We start from the raw sequence: 24616 nt of genomic DNA on the forward strand, positions 1-24616 counted from the left end.
ACTGTGCACTGTGTTCCCTTGGGAGCTGGTGATGCTGCCCATACAGGAAGGCACGGAGCAGGAGGCAGCACAAGGGCATCTCTGGAGCCACAGGGGATAAAATCCCTGCCCTAGGCTATTCTCCAGCTCTTACTGGATTGTAGCCCAGGCCTGAGGCCCAACAGATGCACTGTCAGGTATGAAGTATTGGCCCAGGATTTGTGCTGGCTCCGTAATGGGAAGCAATTCCCTTCCGTAATACACAGTTGTTCCATTGCATGAAAATCATTATTATACATTGTGAAATCTAATTACATTATTGCATACTGTGTATACACTAATAAAGTCAGTGGGTGCAATAACACTGCTTGTAATACACCATTCCACCAAAATTACTGCTGCTGTTAATTTTACTTTCATTTTTTTCTTGATTTACCCTGAAGAGCAAGGCTTTCAGATTGCTTGCTTTGGCAGGTGGATGAAGGGGCAAGACCTTACAAGGGTCACAAGCACCCCACAGCTCCTATTGCAGTTGGGAGCATGTGAGAGGGGAACTGCCATGTCCCCAGTCTGATACCCAGTGGTGAGACATGCTCCTCCTGAGGGCTACCAATCCTGTCCTGAGATGAGTTCAAAACCAGCTGGGCTCAATTGCTCTTGAAAGTGCCCCTTATCTCCACTGATTGTAAATCCTTGGGCACCTGTGCTCTTAGATCTGAAACCAGGTCAGCTCAAATGCCTCCACCCCTCCAGCATTACAGCATACAGAAGGAGGAGGATAGATGGTCCTTAAGCTTACCTCATACATATCTGTATGTGACAGGGTGAATTTGATAGCACTGAAGTGGTCCTCACCAGCACTAGAGCCTAGGCATTGGGATCTGGACTCAGAGAGGACACAAAGTAATTTCCCAATTTCAGGAAGAGGGAAGGGAAGGGAAGGGTCCATATTGGATGTCCTACCCAGTACAAGTGTCCAGCCTCCTGCATGCCTTGAAAACAGGACAAGCAGCAGAAGCAATGCCATAATATTGGTACAGGCATGAGATGAGCAACAGCAAAACTGAGCGAGATGCTCAGTCTAGTTGTACTTGTGAGTGCATATGGGACACCAAGCTAAAACCCTGATCAGTGCAGGATTAATCCCTATAACTGTACTTTCCAGTTTTTATGCAGTGACTTTTGCAAGCAGCACCTAAAAGAGCTAGTTGCTGGCATGCACAACATTTGCGAGCATATTCGTTTCATTTCCTTTTGTTCCAGTGCATATTTTATAAGCTCATCTTATTTTGGGAAAGTTTGCCCTAAATGGTGCTTTTTGTTTCCACACATGTTGCAGCTGCAAATGCAGTCAGGGTTGTGCTGTGGAAGAAATGTTCTGCACAGTTTTTTTCTTTTTTCTTTTTCTATGCATGAGGAGATACTTTCTCCCAGCTTTTTAATCTTTTTCCCCATCTCTTCCAAACAAATGCTTGCTTACCAAGAACTAGCACAGCCTGATACTTATGCAGACAATTGTATCACAGAGAAATACAATTGTAGTGGTTCTCCCTGAGCTTGAGGTTTTTATGTGCAAATAGAGGTCTTGGTTGACTGCCCCAAAGCCTAAAATCCCACAGAAATCAAAAGAACGGAAGAGTGTCCTTGAAGCGAGACGTGTTAGAGCAATTTCCTTAATAGCAGCTGCAGTTTCCAAGCTTCATCATCTGTAAGCATCTATAAATCCACCCTGGGACTTCACAGGTTTGGCCAGGTTTGAAATCTCACCCTGGAAAGCCGTGGTCTTCTGTGCACAAAGGGAAGGTGCAGAGGTCAATGACACTGCTTTGGGCTGTCAATGCGATCCCACCACACACCCTTTAGCATTTGCTCATGACGGAGGAGCTGCACTCGTGTGGAGCCTCCCTTAGCCACAAGTCTCCATATCTCCACCGCCATGCTCCAAACCTAGCTCTTGCCCTTCCAGCACAGACATGTTGGCAGAGAGCCCATCCCCTTCCTGACATACATTTTGCTCTCAGGTTTGAAGCCCCAATTGCAGTGCTGAAGTAGCAAAACGGGAAATGCTCTCATGGGATGTAGAGCCTGGTTTGCTCTAGCAAGGACATCAATACCACTGTGATCACCCCAAAATTACTCACATGATTCTGTAATTCTGTGATGAAAAAGGACTTGCAGGTTTGGAGCTGAGCTGCTAGAAAGGCTTGCTTTAAAGACCAGGCAAGGATGAATCACCTGGATATGAACTCAAATGCAGGGTTCCCATGGTGTTACAGAATCACAGAATCATCTAGGTTAGAAAAGACCTTGAAGATCATCCAGTCCAACCATTAACCTAACACTGACAGTTCCCAACTACACCAGATCCCTCAGCGCTATGTCAACCTGACTCTTACACACCTCCAGGGATGGGGACTCCACCACTGCCCTGGGCAGCCCATTCCAACACCCAACAACTGCTTCTGGAAAGAAATGCTTCCTAATATCCAGTCTAAACCTTCCCTGGTGCAACTTGAGGCCATTCCCTCTTGTCCTATCACTAGGTTAAAGAGACTCATCCCCAGCTCACTGCACCTTCCTTTCAGGTAGCTGTAGAGGGCGATGAGGTCTCCCCTCAGCCTCCTCTTCTCCAGACTAAACACCCCCAGTTCCCTCAGCCGCTCCCCGTACGACCTGTGCTCCAGACCCTGCACCAGCTTCGTTGCCCTTCTCTGGACACGCTCGAGTCATTCAATGTCCTTTTTGTAGTGAGGGGCCCAAGACTGAACACAGGAATCGAGGGGCGGCCTCACCAGTGCCCAGTACAGGGGTCAGATCCCTTCCCTGTTCCTGCTGGCCACGCTATTGCTGACACAAGCCAGGATGCCATTGGCCTTCTTGGCCCCCTGGGCACACTGCTGGCTCCTGTTCATCCAGCTGTCAATCACCCCCCCCAGGTCCCTCTCTGACTGGCAGCTCTCCAGCCAACCTCCCCAAGCCTGTAGCGCTGCTGGGAGTTGTTGTGGCCCAAGGGCAGCCCCCGGCATTTGGCCTTATGGAAACTCCTCCAGTTGGGCTCAGCCCATGGCTCCAGCCTGTCCAGGTCTCTCTGCAGAGCCTCCCTACCCTCGAGCAGATCAACACTCCCACCCAACTTGGGGTCATCTGCAAACTGACTGAGGGTGCACTCGATCCCCTCGTCTGGATCATCAATAAAGATGTTAAACAGGAGTGGCCCCAACACCGAGCCCTGGGGGACACCACTCGTGATCGGCCCCCAACGGGATTCAACTCTGTTCACCACAACTCTTTGGGCCCGGCCATCCAGACAGTTTTTTACCCAGCAAAGCGTGTGCCCATCCAAGCCACAAGCAGCCAGTGTTGCCAGGAGAATGCTGTGGGAAACGGTGTCAAAGGCCTTGCTAAAGTCAAGGTAAACAACATCCACAGCCTTTCCCTCATCCAGTAAGCAGGTCACCCTGTTGTAGAAGGATATCAGGTTTGTCAGGCAGGACCTGCCTTTCACAAACCCATGCTGACTGGGCCTGAGCATCTGGTTGTCCCTCATGTGTTGTGTGATGGCACTCAGGATGAGCTGCTCCATCAGCTTCCCGGGCACTGAAGTCAAGCTGACAGGCCTGTAATTTCCCTGATCATCCTTCTGACCCTTCTTATATATGGGCATCACACTGGCCAATTTCCATCTGTTGGGACCTCCCCAGTCAGCCAGGACTGCTGGTAAATGATGGAAAGCAGCTTGGCGAGCACCCCAGCCAGCTCCTTCAGCACCCTCGGGTGTATCCCATCTGGTCCCATAGACTGGTGTGTGTCTGTGTGATGCAGCAGGTCACTGACTGTCTCCTGGATTGTGGGGGGGTCGTTCTCCCAGTCTCTGTCTTCTGGCTGAGGAGGCTGGATTCCCTCAGTACAACTAGTCTTGTTATTAAAGACTGAGGCAAAGAAGGCATTAAGCACCTCGGCCTTTTCCTCATCACTTGTTATCATGATTCCTCCTGTATCTAGCAGGGGATGGAGGCTCTCCTTTGTCTTTCTTTTGCTGTTGACATACTTAGAGAAACATTTCTTGTTGTCCTTGATTTCTGGAACCAGATTAATTTCCAACTGGTCTTTAGACCTCCTGATTTCCACCCTGCATAACTTCACAGCATCTTTGCAATCACTGTGCGTGGCTAGCCCCTTCTTCCAAAGGCTGTAAACTCTCATTTTCTCCCCGAGTTCCAGCCAAAGCTCCCTGTTCAGCCAGGGTGTCCTTCTCTGTTGCCAGCTTCTCTTACAGCCCCTGGGGACCGCCTGCTCCTGAGCCATTAACACCTCCTTCTTGAAGAGTGCCCAGCCTTCCTGGGCCCCTATACCCTTCAGGACCATCTCCCAAGGGATTCTGTCAAGAAGGTGCCCAAACAAGACAAAGTCAGCCCTTTGGAAGTCCAGGACGTCAGTTCTGCTGCCCCCTCTCCTGGCCTCTCTAAAAACAGAGAACTCTATTATTTCATGATCGCTGTGCCATAGTCAGCCTCCAGCTGCCACATCACCCACCTGTCCTTCTCTGTTCACAAAGAGGAGATCCAGCAGGGCACCTTCTCTGGTCGGTTCACTCACCAGCTGTGTCAGGAAGTTATCTGCCACACATTCCAGGAATTTCCGGGACTGGTCCCGCTTTGTTGTGTTGTATTTCCAGCAGATGTCTGGGAAGTTAAAGTCTCCCACAAGAACAAGGGCAAGTGATCAAGAGATTTCTCCTAAGCGGCTATAGAATATTTCAGCCATCTCTCTGTCCTGGCTGGGTGGCCTGTAGTTGACTCCTACTACAACATCTGCCCTGTTGGTCTTCCCCTGATTCTTAGGCAAAGACACTCCACCCTGTCTTCACTACACTTGTGCTCAAAGCACCTGTAACAGTCCCTAACATACAGCACCAATCCCATGTTGGGGATGAGCCCACCTTTAAAATGAGAAGTCACCTCACTTTCTGCTGGTGTTGACCACAGGAACCCTACTTTCCCACAGCTTTTCTCAAAGAAGTACAGCACAATCAATTAACAGCTTCAGTCCATCTGAGTATTATACATGTTCATGCCTTAAAGAATGTGCAACAGAATATTATAATAATGCTTAATAAAGATTAAGCTTAGAAAGGAACTCAGTGTAATCCTGTTATACAAAGCAAGCATATTTTGCGGGCTATAAATCAAATGTTCCCCATGATAGAAAGGTCCTTCATTACCTTGTAAGCCAGATACAGTCAAAAAAAGCTTAAATATAACGTATATGCTACGATAAATAATACACAAATCAAAATTTAATTGCTAGCAGCCTGCCCATTTGCTTGCAGTCATGCAACCTCTCTTTCTTCCATGATAAAGCATGTGCAAAGCTTTTAGAAACTCCATGCATTAAAAGTGCAATTATGGAAACAATTTATAATCAATATGTGGTTATTAGAGTAACCTGCATGTACGGGATATTTTATAGCAATTATAATCCCGACAGTCCTTTCTGAGAGAAAAATTTGCATCTTGGTTTTTCCTTTTCAGGTTTCAGTCCCAGCAGTGCCACCTACTGCTGAGATAACTTTGATAGCTGAATTTATTTTTTCTTTGGGGGAAAATTTTCAGAGACCATTATCTGCAGGTGGAACATAAGAGCATAGAAAAATAAAAAAGATTGCAAAATCTCAGCAATCTAAAATCTCCTCACCACGGCTGAGGAGAAGAAAAAAAAAAAAAAAAAAAAAAAAAAAAAAAAAAAAAAAAAAAGACCTCAGAAATCCCTTGTGTGTAATCTCACATTGCTGAAACCAAGTATTACCCTAATCACTCCTCATTCACACATGATAATCCATTACTCAGACGGTGGGAGTTGTTCCAGCTCCATTGATTACCATGGAGTTACACCAGCTGTTATGAGCTGAACTTCTGGTCCAAAATTGTTAAGGAAAAGTTACGCAGAATTACTTTTTTGTTTTGGAAACATAAATAAATTACTTCTGCTAACAGAATCTACATTTTTGCTTATTTCTTAGTGATAGGAAGTTAGTTCACTCTTCTAAGAATACTTATTAAGTAATTTGGTTAATGAAGAACAGCTGAGGTAGGATCTCAGCATCTCTGGTGTAAGTGCAAGGGATGTGGAGTTTCTGGCATAGCTTTACCAGACCACTGCAGGCGAGTATAGACTTTAAAATCCCAAAAAAAAGTAAGATGTTTTTTGTCTGGAATCAATCTGAGATTATTTCATCTTAAAATGTGTTTTTTTTCAGGTGGTACTTTGGAGGTGTTTGTGTCTCATTCTTCTCCAGTGCTACATTTCCTTCTTGTAAAAATAGCCTGTGGGCTGGACTACCTCCTCCAGGATGCCTATTTCCAAGCCAAAAGGGATATTTGATTCTGTTCTGGGAAGTTCAGTCTGGGCAAGGAGTTTCAGCTGTGAGGAAGAAGGGTACAAAATGCTATGCTGTAGCTAAGGCTAAGGCTTAGAGTTGTTTCCAGCAAGACATTTGTTACAGGGTAAATGTGGAAGGCAACGAGCATTTCTCAGCTGAGAATGTCAATTTTGCAAACTGTTTTGCTATTAAAATAAACTTTGAAATAGCACCACTCTGGAATTTATTTATATATTCATGTAAGTGAAGAGAGATGTTCCTCCAGTGTTATCTTCACAGCATGTTCCAGGTGAGGTGAAGTCCCACTGAACCTGGCAGACATTCCTTGTTTAGGCAGACGAGGTGAGTGATATTTTGCAATAAGATGGTTGTAAGAACAAGGCTGTGACCCAAAACAGAGTCACCTGAAAAGGCTGGAGAGAAGGTAAGTAATCTGGGTGAAGGACGTTAGCTGGGAGCTGACAGCAAATGCTGAGGTGTGGATAGTGTTTAGTAGGGCTGTATTATTTACAGGCAGAGACTGAGAAGAGAGCAACAAAGCTGTGGAAGCATTGAGAAAAGCATGGATAGCCTGACTGAGAGATGAAGTCCAGAGGAAAGATGCTGTGGGGTGAAGGGCTTGGTGAAGAAGATCTTGAAAGTTTTCAGAAACCTGTGGTTTTTCTCTCTGGTGTATCCTTATTGCCTGTCACAGGAAGAAAAGCACAAGATAGGTAGAGATGGCCAAGCACCACCAGCAAAGCCCTCTTTCACAGAGGGTGCTGCAAGCAGGCAGGAGTCACAAGTGAGTAGGACTGGAGGTAATTGCAGAGAAGGTGTACACATAGAGGGAGGCATCTGTTTTGAGGTAAGGGTTGTGAAGAGATGCTGTTGTTTCTGTAAGATGACTAGTGGAAACCTTGAGATGGGGACAGGAGCTATAATTGTCATTAGCTAATGATAAACACCGCCAAGGCATGCTGCCTGCCTTAATCCAACCAATCTATGATGCTGGGGGCAGAGCCCTGCCTTACTGCACACAGATGATGCTGGGAATGTCCAACGTAGAGCCACTTGCATGCTTTCTTCCTGCTTGCTGCTGGCCCGTTTGTTTGCGTTTCTAGTACAACCCTGTGAATCATCACTGTGGGATCTCCCTGACTGGCATGTCACCCACTGACTCTCTTAGTGAAGCCTTTTTTAGTGGAAGACGTATGACCCCCTAGGATTGCAGGTTACTGCAGCTCACCACAATCATCACCACTATCTCTGGCTGGTTTTGTTTTGTTTCAGTGTGACATGGTAGTACAATTTACACTACGTTGTATGAGGGGGCTGCAGTGTTTGCAGCCTGCCGTGAACTGCCCTAAAGCTGTGTGCATTGTCTCCTGGAAACATGCCTGAATCAGGTTTTATTGTCATCTGACTAAGCCTACGTTTGATTTCTACTGGAAGTAAATTTTCTTAGCCCTCTCATTTTTATTCAGCACCTGAATTTCCCAATCCCTAGCAGCCTGGCCATGATGGGGTTGGTTTGTTTGTCTTTTTAGGTTGTTTAACTGGGCAACCTAATCTGGGACTTGTTTACTACCCATTTTCCCTGCAGATTTTATGATTTTCATTTAATCTTTCCCCCAAAGTGGCAGGGCAAACAATAAGATAGGAACAGGGAGAACATCTGTCCTATAGGATCAACTTTTTGCAATATATATATTGGACCTTATGTAAATCTCTGAAAAGTTCAGTGTAACCACATGCTGCTTCCCATTTTAGCAAGCACCCTCCATCACAATCCAAAAAACAATTTTCTGAAGGGTAGTTAATGGTCAGTTATTGTTTTGAATTACCTTGATGTCAGTATGACCTTTTTTTTGTGTAAGTGGGCAGAGACAAATGAGGTGGAACAGGAGAGTTATGAAGGGTTCCCATCATCACTGGAAGCACCCAATTTAGGAGCCTGAGACAACACTGGGTGCATTGACCATCTTCAGAGTAGCCTTACCTCCCAGTAGGGACCATGACTCCTGGGACAGTGAGGCTGCTGCTTTTACACAACCCAGTGTGATGGGAAAAGTCTGTCTGCTGGGAAATTCCTTGATGTTCCAGACTGATGTCCCCTTACCCATCCTGACAGGAGTGAGTGATGAACACCCCAAAGATGCTTTTCCTTGACTTTCTGGGTATCAACTAGATTGCTTATCCTTACGGTAAAATTACTCCTTTTCATTACATTTTTCAAATGCACATCCAAGACCCTGCATTTGCCAAATGGAAAAAAAGAAAAGAAAAAAAGTGGTGACTGAGGAACTCTTTTCTGGACTTCTTACAAGAGTGATTCTAGCACCAAATGAAAAATAAACTTTAAAGCATAATTTGCCGCTGTCATTTCAAATATGCTCATTTGTACCTGGCTAAATGTTTCAACCCAGATATCTTCAGCTTGTCCCTTGCCCGTGAGAGAACTTGAAATTCAAACACCTCCTCCGTACACCCTGTGTCTCTGCTGCGAGTCCATCTCTGGTCCACGGGATTAAATCTGGATGTTATTAAATTCTGCTGATCAGTGACAGAAGTGTCTTCAGAAAGCAGCGCTGAGCAGCTGCTTAATATTGTTTTGTGGTGACAGGGAGGCAAATGTCTTTTGCATTGGCTAGAAAAAGCAGTCTGTGTCGTTCCTAGAAGCACTTTATTGTGGAAACACAGCTCGGAGTCATTCTTTACAGGCTGGTTGCCAAAACTCAGCAGAAACAGAAAAGCTTGAAGATAATTAGCTAGACTGTCTCTAGCAGGTGTCACTTTGGAATTCATCATCGATGATAATCCTCAAAGATTGCAGAGAAGTTATCTGACTGGACAAACAGGTCCACTATTCACATATTTCTCTGCAAGCAAACACTCTCCTTGCTAATGCACCAGCTCTGATAGGAAGCAGCTTGACAAAAACAGCTGCAATTTGAACTACAGGGTAAAGAAAGAATAAATTACTCTTTTAACTTAAAAAAAACAACAACAACAAACAAACAAACAAAAAAAACCAAACAAAAAAAGAACACCCCTCCCTACTCCCAAACAAATCAATACAATGTCTTGAATCGGGAAAGGGTGCTGCGTAATTAGAATACAGATCCTGCATGAAATCCTGATTCTAGTGTGAGGTATTTAATGCTTTCTGCCACAATAAAAGAAGAGAGTTAATGGACTCGGTGGGAAATCTAGATGGCATTTAGCTCTGAATCAGACTATTATTTTACACTTGGCATTGATAGGAGTCAAAATGAGGCCACAAGCCCAAGACTTTCTCAGCTCCTTGTGAGTGCCAATTCCCTTTATTTTCCCATGATCCCTGCTTGGAGGCTTCCCTTCCTCCAGTTCTCAATCACAGCAGCAGCGTACTGAGGTAATAAATCATGAAGCCACTTCAGGCTAAATGTGGGTAAAAAATATATGCATTTTCTCTCTTTTTAAATATGTGGCTATTGCACATACATGTAAGATGTAGCTGACAGATTATAAAATATATGGTAAAAAGACAGACATTTATTACATAAAATTTATTCTATGAATGGCATGCTTTATCAAAATGTGCTGCTTGCCCTATAAAGGAGGGATTTTTGTCTCACTGCTCTGATTTTTAAGGCATGCATGTATATCCAGGGTGACTTAAATGGAGATGAGATCTCAACAAATTTTTTCACTTTCTAGGGACAAAAAGCTGGTGAATCTTTGCAATATTTTTTTTTCTTTCTATTCCCCAATATTAAAAGAACCTGTACGAAATGGGGCGGGTGAGGGAAACTTATAAGCAAAAACAGCATGGGAAAGTCTCCAAATCCCCCCTAAAGTTTATTTCCTAGGGGAGGATTTATTTGGAAGGCATCTTGATCATTAGCTGTCTCAGAAGCCATCACTGCAGGACTCCTTGGATGTATCAAAAGGGCTGTGTTGCTGTTGCTCTCCAAGATCAGTTCTGTGCTGAGTGTAAACCACGTAATGCTGCATGTAGAAGCCATTACTTATAAACATGTGTCCGATGAGTCCTCATGATACCTTCAAAATTGGTTGTATAAAGTTATGAATATCTCGTTGCAAGCCAAATGGCAAGTGAGAAGCAGAGATGAGGCTGGGATTCAAGAGCTCCCAGTTCCCATGCCTTTCATACAAATCCTGTCATAGAAAGATGAGGTGTGAGAGCAACAGGACAACAACAAAAAAAAATGCTGATGATGATCACCAGGTGCTGTGCACTCATTCTGATGCTATTCTGGATGCCTCCCTTCAAGCAATCTGGCCTCCCTGTTATCTGAAATACCTGAGGGTTGACCTCGACATTTGCAAATCAAGTTGTGGAGCAAATCAATAGTAATGCTCTTGCCAGATCCCACAGAGCAAGCATGCTTGGCTCAGTACCAGGGGGGAAAAGGTACCCTTCAGTAAAACCAGATGATGGTCAGTAGGAAAACAAGTAGGAACTCTGCTTCTGGAGGTTTTGTCAAAGAAAGGGCTGTGGATCTGCACTGGGGAACACAGTACCATATAAGCAACTCCTTGGATTTGAGCTCACTGGCTGGTTTCATTACAGCCACATTTTTCCCTTTCACTGGCTTGAAAACAAATGCTTAGAGAGCTGAGAAAATCAGTTTGAGAAAGACTTAAGAGGGGTTTCTCTCTCCTTCCCCAGAGCAAACATTTGTAACAAGGGATAGTTTTGTGATATTGCTGGAGCTGCTGAGACATTTCCAGGCTAGGGAAACCCCATCTGAGTACCAAGGGGAATGGCTCAGCTGTAGGGCTCATGTAACTTGAGGCTGGCTGGCTCCTTTCAGACCTGTGGTGTTTTATTTCAGAAGTCAATCATGCTCTGCAGAGCCTTGAGTTTAGCTTGGCAGAAGAAGAGTTCTTTTGTCCTCTCTATCTTCTCTCCAAGATGACCTTTAGCTTTATAATCTGATGGGCTCAAGGGTTTGATAATCTCAGATTTGTTGGTAGTGCATATCATGTGTTGGCACTCCCCAGATTGCACAGCCCCATTTTAAAAATAATTGTGCTGAAGCAAAGATAAGCTATTGTCTCCAACTATAGGGTTTTAATAAAGCCAATGTATGAGAGGGTAAGGATCCAAGCCAATTATAACCTAATTGACCCTCCTAAGCCTTCTTTCTTATCTAAAAACTCATTCTTTGCCAGTGAAGCTCATGATATCTGTGGCTTAGAAAATGTAATTTTTAATGACCCGTTATCTACAGCATTCCTGATCCAGATAAATAAATGCAGGCATCCACCCCTAGATGGATGATTGATTTAGTTACAGTGGTCATAATTGGTCAATTAGGGAGAAGCAGTCTGCTAAAGCCAGCAAAATGAACACGAGATGGAGGGAGGCTAAGCACGGGATTTACCTTAACAGGGGAAGCAATTTAAACTAAGAGAATCCAGTGTTGCCTATTTAATACTCCATGGAGTATGAAAAGGCTTTCCAGAAATAGTTACCCTCCATATATACGTTGTAACAAGGAAAAATTAAGTCACTGGAAAACTTAAATCACTGTTTTCCTGTAAGTTTTGATGTCTCATTTTGCATTATGTGTTGGAAGTCCAAGAGTGGAGAAGAAAGGAGCCCACTGTGCTGATCGGCTCATGGGTGGGTGGCCTGTGAGCATGCTGCCAGCACATCTTGCTGGTTACATCAGGGAAGAAGCATCCAGCACCAGCACACATCCTTGTGCTTGTTATCGTGTGTCCAGCAGTGCTATGAAAGGGTTCGGACAAGAGAGGAGACAGGAACACAGCTGCTGTGGCATGATGAGGAATACCATATAGCAGCTCGGGCAGAGAGGGAATTGGAGACTGAAGCTAGGAGCAGGTAGATTAATCCATCCAAAGGGCATACAGCGACTTGGCTGGATACATGATGTGAATTCAGAAGAACAGATTTGCTTCTTGCTTCTGAGCAGGAATACAAATGAGAAAATCAACTCCTACCACTTCCCCCTCTTAAAGACTGAAGCATGACCCAGGGCACTGTTCCCCCAAAAGCAGAGCAGACCCAGCACAGCAGCCAAGCTTGCTGGGAGCTATGTTTGCTGGTTTCTCATCCTGGAGATTTGCTCTCATTTTGGTCTGCTCACTCCCATAGGCTCTGGTGGTGGTGGGCAGCCGTTTTGAATCACTGAACCCAGCTGGTTGGAGCAAACACCTGCCTTTCCTCCAGATGCAACTGCTTTTGGGGTCAGGAATGCATCATGAGGAAGAGCTTTGCCCCCAGCCAAACCTTGCACTGGTGCATTTAGGGAATGGAGTGGAAGAGGATCTTTAGCCTCTATTTAGTTCATGTATTCCCAGATTCTGCTTGAAGCCTCCTTGTGCAGGGGTCTATCTTCTGCTGCTGACAGAAGAGGGCACTTTGGGTGATGGACTTTCACAGAGATTGGGTTAGGCATGTAGAGTTGGAAACACAACTATCTCAGCTTGCTGTCAGCAAAGAAACTACCTTACACCACACACCAATAGGCAACTGCCATAGTTAGGAATTCACGTCCTACACTTCTGCAGTGAGATTTGTCCCCCAAAGTCTTCAGGTAACTGCAGCAAGTACATACAGACTTCTGCACCTTTCAAAGTGCCTCTCTCCCTGAATGTAGATGTCCCCTATCACTGGTGCAGCAGGCTGTTGAGTGGGACATGGCAGGGGCAGAACATTGGCAGGGCAACATCAGTCCTCTAGAAAAATCCTGAGTGCTCGTGATCCCAACGCAATGCACAACAGGTCTGTGGCAAAGCAAGACCCTTTAGTGCTGCTGCAAAAGGGCTGATCAGGGCTTTCACTACCTGAGCGGCTTGAACAGCTCTTCTTTGCAACAAATGCCTCAGAAGCTTTGTCTTTCTTATTCTGCTCACAGTGACACAAGGGGGATCATGTGTGCATATCCTCACATATGCACGTGCATTTAGGTACCTACAGAAAACTTTGCAGGCTTTCTTCTGCCAGTTTTTGGGTAGCATCCTGAGGGGTTGTGTCAGGTGGCACTTCATCTTTTATTTGTTGGCTTGGGACCCATAACCTTTTCCATTCCTGCCCGATTTCAACACCTGCATTTCCAAATGAGCCTCGTGATGTTTCATGCCCAGAATTATTTGGGCCAGGCAAGCTATTAAGTTGGGGTCACAGTCAGGGAGACAATTTGGTGCCATCAGCTGCAATATTTAACAGAACCCAGCTGCAGCTTGCAATAAGACACATCTCTCTCCCTTCTTCCTTCCAGCCCCAGCTCTCAAAACACACTATTTCTGTAAAACATGGAAGGCCTCCTCAGGGAGCAAGCAAGAAAGGGGTGGCAGGTGTCACAGCTTTGTGCCACTGGAAATGTCTTTGGGATTTTTATTTGTCTCATTATCATTTGTATCCCCTGTCTGACTAATCTCTGTGGGTCTATTTGCTGTTGCCCATCCCTATATTGTTGCTCTGTCTGGCGGAGGGAAATGGGCTAGTCCTCTCCGGCCATCAGCTAAAATCAAAAGCAATGATTTTATTAAATGGAAATAACATGGTTGTAGACAGAAAGAGCCACACATATGGCCCTAGGTGCCAGCCTGCAGCAAAGCATGTACTTTAGGACACTGGCAGAGTTCATGCACCCTGATGGCAAAAGTGGTATCCTAGACCTCCACAGTGACTTTGCTGCTCCATCCTGAAACTTTGGCTTCTGCAGCTTCTCCTGCCACAATTTGGCTTCCAAATTAAATTGCCAAGCTGTACTAAGCCTTTGCACCATGTGCAGAAAATTGTAAGTGGCTCATGGCATTAATAACCCCTAATTGCCCATTCCAGCCTCATGTGGGTCCCCACCTGCACCACCCACCCACAGCACCCATTTAAGTCCTCGTGCTGGAAAGGAGGTATGTGCTGGTAAGTGGTTTATGATGTCAGTTGAGCCTGCAGGGGTAAGTATCTTTCTTCCCCAGGTATTATGTAGGTTGTGTGAGCCTTAGTGTCCATGAATGTCGTTAAAGGGCAGCTTTATTTGCTCCTGTTTATGATGGGATCAGAGTGTGCAAGTCAATGCTGCTACCTCAGTCCCTGAGCCTTTAGTCTCCTGCTTGCAAAGCAAGCAAGCAAGCAGAGATTAAATAGCAGCTTTTTTGTCCTGTGTTTGTAGTGAGCAGTTGTTTTGTTTATGAGCATGATGTGATGTACTGTAGTGTTTATGCGATCCATGAATCATTTGTAAGTGCTTGTTCATTGCTCCAGTATGCTTGTTGGGGGTAAGTTGTTGTTCCCTCTGGGGAAGCTGCTTTTTCTTGTCTCAACTCACTGATGGCCCCCTAGTTTGTCTCTGTTCCTCAAAGCCCCTTGGAGGGAGACATCTTGAGCAATTCCCACAGTAAGGGAGCAAGGAGCTGGTGTGGCTTGTTGCCTTGCTTGCACCTGCCTTGCACCCCTCTATGAAGTCGAAAAAGTTCACCCTCCTCTCCCAAGCCTTATCCCTGCCTTGCTTTTGTTATTCTTAATGGTGCTGTACCTGATTTCCATTCTCCTGAAACAATTCTCAGTGCTTCCAACGAGGGTAACTGGCTGAGAGGCTTCCTTGGAATAATCATTCCCTTCATTGATCAAATCTGCAATGCAATCTCAAGGGAGGACAAGATGTTTTTTACCCTGCAAGGTCTGAGATGGGAGGAGTTAACTGTCTGTTGGGCAGTGGTGTAAGATTAGGTGCTGTGCTGGAAAATTAGGTTAGGAGGTTTAACAAGGCAGATAGGGGTGGGGGGTGGTTTGCTGTCTAAAATAAGGCATTTTAATTTTTATCCATGTAACAGATAGTCTGGATTGAAGCAGATTCATTCTGAAAGGTAGCAAATGAGGTGGGTTTCCCAAACCTTTTTATGTTGACCTGGATCTCTTGACATGAACACTGAGCAGCACTCTCTCAATACCCCTGTTTGTGCTATCTGTGGGGATGGAGGCTGCTGGGCTGATTCAGATTCTAGCTTTGCCCATCCCAGGCCTGTCCTTCTGAATACCACCAACTCAAGACACTTCAGAGGAGCATGCAGTCAGCAGTTGGTGTTAGTCAAGAGTAATCCTACCCTATGGGAAAAGGAGGGGAGGGGGGAAAAAAAAAATCTACTTGACAGAAGGTGAAATAGAGCAACTTCAGTAGTAGGTAATCCCAGATCAGGTCTGGCACAGAGGGAAAAGTAACAAGGCAGAGCAGAAATCAAAGTGCATGGAGCAAAGCAAATGCAAATGTGTGTGTCAGGAGACTCTTGGCGTTTCAAAAATGTATAGCTAACTCATGTAGATTTCCCCTCTGTATATTTGTCTTTATTTGGCTACAAAGAGGTGACATTCTATTTTTTCCATGATTTGGCCCAACTATGGTATTCAATAATATAATATTAGAGAAAAGCCTTTAGTATGGTCTTTAATAAAATACCCTGACCTGACAGGTAGGTTATTGACTATTATAAAGCTGTTAGATTTAACATGAATCTTCTTGGCAATCCCTGGTATTCATCACATTTTCATGAGTAGCAAACGGTTGTAGATATTGCCAGATGTGGTCTCAGAGTGGAGAGCAACTGAGATAAAAATTGCAAAAGCAGCTAAATAATGCATGGGCTGAAATCCCTCTTCCAATCAGACCCACAGCATGCCATGAAAAGATTTAGTGAGCTGCCTCCCAGCGGTTTGAAAGTCTCCCAAAGGGTTTACCCAGCTGCATTGGGAGAAAAAGGAGTGGGCAGAAACTGGACAATCTGATCTTTATATTAATTTTATCACAGGGATTACTTTAAATCCTGAAACAGGAGATTATATAGCCCTGTAGTATTTACTGTTACAAGTCTGGAGGACTACAGAAGTGTCTGATTCCAGGACTCACTGATTTTGTTTTGACTTGTTAACATCTTACTGTAGCCAGCATCATAACTCTTTACACTGTGTGATACGCTGCTTTCTTCCACTGCCTTTGATTTTAGCATTTCCTAGTCTTATTCTGTGCGATTTTGGGAAAAAATTCTAATTTCTAATTTTCCTGGTACATAGTTTGGTCAGTCCTAATTGCTGTCCAGTGGAGGAGCAGGAAAGGTTGCTGTGAACTTCCATATTTTCTTTTATGTAACCCCAATTTCCAGCTTCAGTGCTTAAATTTATTTTGCAGTCATGCCCAGAGATGTCCCCTGTGAAAGTCTAAGTATTATTTCTGTAGGTAATGTACAAATACAAATAGTAAACCCCATGTCTAAGGGAGTGGAGCTCCTAAACAGAAGGGGCAGATTTTCAGAGAGAAGTTGTGCTAAAACAGCTCCTGCTGGTGTCAGTGGGAAACATGTACTCTTGCAAACCACAGAGTAAACACACATCATTTGATTCCCCTCTGCTGGGATCCTTTTTTTTTTTTTTAATAGAAGATTCTAGTGCACAGCCTCACTGCCGAGCATTCCTGTTGTCCAGGCTTGTGATACTAAGTTTTGCCTTTGCCAGTTGACTCCTGCACCCCTGTTTCCATACATCTACTGCGAGCTGTAAACTCTGTTGTTGCCTCTTTCCAGGCTTCTGAATCAAATAAAAGGGTTATTTGAGCACTGAGGGAATGAACACATTTGGAGTGAGAGATAATAAATAAGTGGTGACTAAAACAGTCAAGGAGTTTTTTGACAAATTGGTAGCATTGGCCAAAAAACTTTGGTAACCAGACTAAGCTACTCTCTGACAAATAACATTGTCCTAAAGAAAGTACGTAAATATGCTGTGTGGACAACATTAGGTCAACTTGAAAGAGTTAACATCTAATCGCAGATTTGTTTTCCTTGATTGACAGACAATTTTCAAAAAGAGTGCGGTTTGTCAAGAAGTCATTCCCTTCTTCTTCCAGAAATCTCTCTTTGAAACCAGGGCAGGCAATTTCCTGCCTGTGATGGCATTCGAGACATGAGATACCCTTGTCTTTGACAGCAAAGGACATTGGTTTCATTTGAGCTTTTTCCCTTATCACTGACAACAATAAAATTGTCAAGTGTGTGATTTGAAACATCAAATTCAGTGTGAACTTTTTGTGTAAGCAAGGGACATTGGACGTAATAACTTTTTTCTCCCATCCGTACTGATATATGGGACATACAAATTGACAAATGGTAAAGACTGGCTGATGTATGGTGTATGGTAACTTATGTATACACTATCAACAGACCAACAAGGTTATAATGGAATCATCTTTTGAATTTAATAGTAAGTTCCTTTTGTCAGCATTGGTCCAAGGTAAAGATGTGATGCTTCTTGGGAGTGAAGACAAAGACTTCACAGCTGAGGAAGTGCCCATTTTAATTGCAGGCTTGGAAATACTGTCTGTCAAATCATGGTAGCATTATTTTATTTTTATGGAGAAGCTGGATGCATTTGAACCTGACCCAAAACCCCAAAGCCATCTCTCTCCATTCAGAACAAATCAATCATACTGAACAACTGATGATTTTGAGTATTTTAGTTTCTGAGTGTCTAAACAGTGTGACTTGAAAGTCACCTGGAATTTACTGGTATTAGCTTTGATAATTTGAATATAAAAATCTGAGTGTTATGTAGAAACAAAGGACATCTTTAGATATCCTTCCAAATACTGGCCTCAAACTTCACTTTGTCAGAGTGTAAGTGCTGCAAAGTGTGGATGAGCTGGTTCATTGGGAGAGTGGAATTTGCCTTGTGAGCTATGACTTCAGTGTGTCTTATGTCAAATTGCTAACCTTTGTGTGATGTATCAATGGTCAGTGCTAGGTTAATGGTTGGACTAGATGATCTTAAAGGTCTTTTCCAACCTAGATGATTCTGTGATCTTACAGCTGTGGCTAGGTGAACTGTAACATCAGTTTTTAACCCTGTATTTCAGTCTTTGGAAGGTTTTAACTTGTCATGAGTATGACATACTCTTCAAGGTTTTGGTTTTATTTACTTTTAAAAGTAAATAGGCATTGTCACACAAACATACCTCACACCTCAGTACACTTTAAAGTCAGTCTTTATTATGGGAATTATCTCAAACTCCAAGTATTAGTCTGTAGACTAAGAGCATCCAAATCCTTAAACCAAAGTTTCTTCTCAGGAAGAGGGACGTGGTAAAAATCAAAGAAGGCTTATTTCAACTACCTAAGAACCTGAAAATCTCAGAGGAAAACTAAACAGACATGTGTTTAAATGTGATAAACTCATTGCAGTGCATAGTATATAATAGTAGTCATTTTCCATGCTTGTGCTTTTATCTCCACCCAGGTACAATGCCTGGGGTCAAGTACAGGTGCATGCATGGTTGGTTATAGAGGTGGAGCTGGCTGATGGTAGCTTGTTGTACTGCCATAATCCAGTTGCATCCGACAGTGTGCTTACACCCAAAGTTTGACCAAAGGCAACCAGCAGCACCAGGAAGAGGGTGAGGGACGCTGGCTGCCTATGCTGAGCTGCTCCAGAACTCATGGGATCCTACAGAGGTGACCCAGAAACATCATTCATTTTCATATTAGCAGACAACAGCCCCCAGCTAAGTGTAGTGGTTTTAACTTCCAGCTTTCTATCCACTCAAGTTACCACTACCTCCAGCCCTCAAAGAGCAAAAGTACATGGCAGTACAATTTCCTTAGAAGAGCAATTTAACTTTTGATGCTGAGTGGTGGTGTTCTTAGCTGAATTACAGGCAAAAGCCTGAATCTAGCAGGGCATTTATTTTACTTAGCAAAAATTATCCCACAGTAAAAGTATAGTTGCTGCCATTGGAAATATGACTGTTTGAATAAAAGTTATGGAAACAGTAAGATTCAGCTATGGTATGTTAATTTGAATCTGCAGTAAATCTGTCAGGATTACAAGTCAGTTTAAGAGCTAAAATATAATTGTTGTAAAACACCGAACTCCAATTTATATATATTTTTCCCAACCACTTGTGGGCTAGCAATATTTCAGTTCTATAATCACAACTTGAACCCTTTAAAAGGTTTTTTATACAAGTCAGCAGAAGTAATATTTTATTACTACTCTTTTTGTGGGATTCTTTGGATGCAATACATTTTTGGGGAGGAAAATGGTCTGGGGATAAAAATCAGTAGAGACTACCTTATAGCTGCTTCTCTTTTCTGAAAGATAGACATGTCTGAGTGTGCAATGAACATTTTGTCAATCAATTTGGACAATGAAAATGAGTGTGAAAGTGGGGTTTTGTTAGATTTCAGATGCCATTTAACCCTGAAGACACGCTTTCTGTAGTAACAGGTAGCTACCACTAAAATAAATAAATAAAATCATTTGTAACCTAAATATCTTTTTTTAAGAAAATAAGCTTGCTTGTATAATTGAGTAGGAAAAAAAAATCCTGTAAATGACTTTCAACTTCATTAAATAATTAAATCAGTACTTTAGACTGTCAGCTTTCAGTTCCAATCATCTTCAGGTTTTCCGTGACAGTCAGCTTGACTGTTGGTTACTCAGAGTTTCCTACCCATCTTTTTGGATGAGCTGTGATGGTCACTGAGAAAGCAGAGAGGTGACATGAAGCAGGATACTTGCATCATGTTTTGAACATCTGGCTAATATTACAGTTACAAGGTGATCCTGATATTGTCATTTGAGAGCAGGCAACAGATCTGAGGAGCTGTGTGCGAACATCACCCTCCAGCAGAAATGCTAAAGGTGATAGAGGAGAGGCTTTAATTCCAGCCTACCCTTCAGCAGGCAAAGGACTTAGTGCTTCCTGGGGTTCATTCCCATGAAACTCAACTTTGGCTGGGTTTCCAAGAGAAATGTATTTATATACTGCCTGCAACCCTCAACACCCACCCCTGCCTCCCTCCACCCCCACACATCCCCCCAAAAATAAAACCATCAACAAAAAAAACCCAAACCAAAAAACCCCCCACCCAACCAAACATTACCTTTTAAGTTCTGGCTGTTGGTTAATATACATTAATAATGGAAAGGAGATTCTCTGTCAGCTTTTAGAACAAAAGCATCAGCTTTGAGCAAAGAGATAAAGAATTTAGGATTGTCCATTCACAAGCAGGAGTTTCTGATGAGAAGTCCCTGGGGCCAAGCGCCCTTTATAGGAGATAAACTCATCGGGCAAATTTTATGGGGACTGATGCTTTTGGGTGAGTCCTTATGAAATCTGGGGCTTTGGGATCTCGTGTTCTCTCTGGTCACATCTGGGCTGCAGTGGGCTCCTGACAGGGGTTGTTGCAGAGAACACGGTGTTGTCTTTAGTTCAGACACACAGGAGCTCCTCTGGAGATACCTTTGGAGCCACTTAAGGAAAAAGAAAAGGCAGCCTGTTCGTTTGTCCTTATTAGGAATTATTTTTCAAAAGCTCGTAAAGCTTCATTGCTCCAGAAGAAAGTTACATCTGCTGATTGAGGAGAGGAGGGAAAATGATAGTAAAAGTTACTCGTTTGAGGCTAATGTAGCCTTTTGAGTTTTGCAGTCAGATAAGTCTGAGAGATTAAAAGGAGAGAGAAAAGGATCGTCTGTGTCCCTAAGAAAAGAATAAATACCCCTTTATACTCATTATTTTGCTATGTTTTTGTATTTTACTTCTAAGATCTTGGGGTTTTTTAAAAGCATTAAGGGAAAGGGTACTTGACAATTCTTTGGCAGATATTAGACAAGGCTGAATTAGTGCAGTGAGACCATTGGCCATCTGCGTAGCCTGGGCTGCTGTGGCTTTCAAAGTTAACACACTTCATGTTAATAGGTTTTGATGGCCAGAGTCTGCACAAAATATAATGACAACCAGGGAAATTTTTTAAATTTCCTTGTTATTTGTGTTAAAGAATGGCATTTCCCCCTTCCTGCAAGGAAGGGGCTTGGGTGCTGCTTGCACTAAGGTGATGGCCCTCTAGCAGCATCTCTGGGCAATTAGCCTGTCCCAGAGCATTTACAGTCCAAGCAGATAGGGAAAACCCACCTCAGCCAGGAGGGTTAGGGAAGCAGAGGCAAAGTGTGGAGAATAGAGTCCCAGTGGCAGTCCCTACTGGCCCCATATTCAAATGAGGGAGTTTCTGGAATCCCAAATATGGATGATCCTCACTTTGCCTTTATTATTCCATTGCTCTTTCCCTGACCATGAAATTCCTCTTGTTTCAAGTCTAGCACCCACATAAACTTAGCAATTCACTCTAAAGACGCATGTAAGACCCTGTCTCTGCACCCTGGCAGGGTACCAAGAGTGTTCCATGGTCATGTCCTGCGTGTCCCCTCCACCTGTAGGAAGGGCAGGTACCTGTAAGAACATGGGCCACTGACCCTCATTCAGGACCTGAACTGGTGCCTGTTGACAACTGCTGTTCTGATTGAATATTTTTTTCAAAGTGAAAAGATTGCTGCACATAATGGGAGAAAAAGCCTTTCAGATCCTGTTTGATGTGGTCTTTGGGTTTCAGAATCAAGACATCATCTAGCTGTCAGCAAAACCAGTAGAAAACTTGAAGGAGAATCCTCTCTGGTTGCTATTTCCCTGTAACAAGAAGATGACAAGAAAGAAGAAAAGACATTTTATCGTGAAGTCTCTCAGCCTTGCAAATGCACTCTGCCACCTACATGCTTTCCTTTGTTTGCATTGTGATTGGTTTTGCAGGAGCCTGCTTCATTATCCTTCCCCATCCCTCTTCCCCTCCTGCTCCAAAGCAACACTTCAACTCCCTTTAAGAGTGAGGTGCAAGGGGTGAAGGTGTACAGTCTTCATCCTTGTGTACTCAAACAGAGGAGGGAAAGCAACCTGAGAGAGGCTGCAGTGATGTGTGCTCATAATACATAGCTTAAGAGGGAGATGGAGAGTAATAGGGACCAAGAGCATTTGAAGGAAAGGAAAAATGTTCATAAGACAGACAGGGGACATGTAATGACAGCATGAGACATAGTCCCTGCAGGTACATACCACTGAGAAAAGACTGAATGTGCTGAGCTGCAGAGGGCAAGCATGATGGTCTGTTTGCTAGACACTGAGAGCTGCAGCAAGAGGCTGACCAGTTGCCTCTACCCCTGAGTGCTCTGGAAAAGCACACGACAGCATCTACCCCTTCTTGACATTTTTTCTGCTTTTTCACAGAATCACAGAATCGTCTAGGTGCTTTTACATTAGGTACCACACTTCTTTCCATACCATGACTGTGCAGGTAAGGCAGTGGTGGGGCTGGAGGTCACAGATGGAGCATTCCCAGAGGTTGGGTTGGCACTGACATCCCTATCCCATTGTGCAGGAGCAACAGAAACCCTTTTCCTGCCTGTTTGGCTGGACAGGGGTGAAGTAATTTCCCTCTAAATATAGTTCTGTGCACATGGTGAAGCTGAGCTCCACTGGCATAGCAAAGGGAAAGCCAGATGGCTGATTCATGCTGAAAGGCAGCATGAGGGAGCAGAGAAGACAGGCAATAACTTGGCACAGTTACCAATTTCTTGAATGCCTTGAAGAGGGCATTTTACCTTTCTGTACCACTGTCTCCACTTACCCTTAGCTTTGCAAATTTTTTTCAGAAGGTGATATCTACTTGTCAGGGACTATATCTCCCAAAAGGGGTTAATCACAGCATACAAAATCTAGGCATGTAATACGTTTAATCGAAGGACAGAGCAGGTTCATCCTCCTGGATATCCAAATCATCCATTTCTCTGACTATAGCAATCCTTGGCAAGTGTGGTGGTGACTTCACTCACTCATACCAAATCTATGCGCTGCAGGATCTGCTTGCTACGTATGGGATTACATTTCCCTTAAATCAGACGGGGAACACAAGGCCATGTTTGTGCTGGTTTTGAGGACAGACAGCACCTGATCCAGCAAATAGTTGTGCAGATCAGAGCTATCCCTGTGTGGATTTGTGGGGTTTTGGGGGGAAGGTTTTTCTGGTTTTGTGAACACAGACCAGCAAGGAGGCAGTTAACAACTCTGGGCTTAGTACCATTTTTGACTGACTAGTAAATAAAGGTTTTCCATCTTGTGGAGCCACAGGTCTGACACACAGGTATTTCTCAGAGCAGATGCTGATATGGGTTTCTTGCTCCTAAATAGAATGTGGGTGGATTAGATCTAGGTTTAAAACTCAAAAATTGTATATTTTATGCTCAGTTTTCCTCTGACCTCACCTGAGACCTCAGGCACTCCTCAGCCCTTCCTTTTTCCACTCACTCTGCCTGGAGGCAAGTTTTCAGAGTCCCATCAGCCTGCCTGCCAGAAGCAGCAATGGCTTTCTCTGTCCCCTGCTCCTCCAACCAGGGACTCTCTCCAGGTCCAGATGTGCAGATTGCCTGTCCTATTTCCAGAGTTGAAGCTTCTAGGGATTGAGGCCTAGTAGTATATGTTTAATTATTCATTTCTTGCACAGCAAACTAGACTGCTGGTCTGTCCATGGCTGGTTTAGATGTGTTAGGGATGGAGGACAAGAGATCTGGAGGGGTGCAGCGACTCCTCACTGGATGTTCATATGATGGCAAGGGGAGACAACATTCAGACAAGAAGTTTCTGTCTCTGCACTCAAGATTTACCCAGGCTGTTGTGTTGCTTGGGCCAGGTCCTTTCATCTGCCTTGGCACACATTAGTTTTTGAAGGTGCTGCAAAAAAAGTAAAGGGCCGAGTATCTACTAGTCAGAGTGCACTGTGCCACCAAACTGTAGCAAATGAGTTGAACTACAAAAGTAGGGTGTAGTCTCAAAACACTTTGAAGCTTTTTTTTTTTTTTTTTTTTTTTTTTTTTTTTTTTTTTTTTTTTTTTTTTTTTAACAACAGCAGTGAGTGTATTAGGTGAACTATTGAGAAAACATGAAGAGGGTAACAAAGGGCCGAGATACCTTTGTATGTTTTTAGCTGAAAAATGGTATTCCTTCCAGTGTACAGGTGGTTCCTATTTGCCACCAGCAGAGAAACTGAAGTCACACTGTAGCACGGGCTTCAAACACAACATTGTTACCGGCGGAAAACACTTCAAATTATCACCTTCTTTGTTCACAGCGAAAGACACAAGCTAGTTGGCAGAAGAACTAAGTGGCACTGAGGTGCTAAACACCTAAAACCCAAGCGACAAAAGGTATGCTTAAAACCTCTGCTAATAATACATGGTAAACTGAAACTGAGATTTGTCCTAGGCTGGGGGAAATGAGTGCCATTAGCTATTGGCTACTTGCTGAACAGCCACCGGCACCATAGGAGGAACATCAAAGTAACTCCAGCTTCAGGGCTGCATGGCTTGCTGACTTGCTATTAAACTGCAGCAAATGAACCCCTCCAAAATTTGGGATGGATTAAAAAACAGAACTC

The sequence above is a fragment of the Athene cunicularia genome (assembly GCF_003259725.1).
Source record: "Athene cunicularia isolate RWA chromosome 4 unlocalized genomic scaffold, athCun1 chr4_part2, whole genome shotgun sequence".
Lineage (NCBI taxonomy): Eukaryota > Metazoa > Chordata > Aves > Strigiformes > Strigidae > Athene > Athene cunicularia.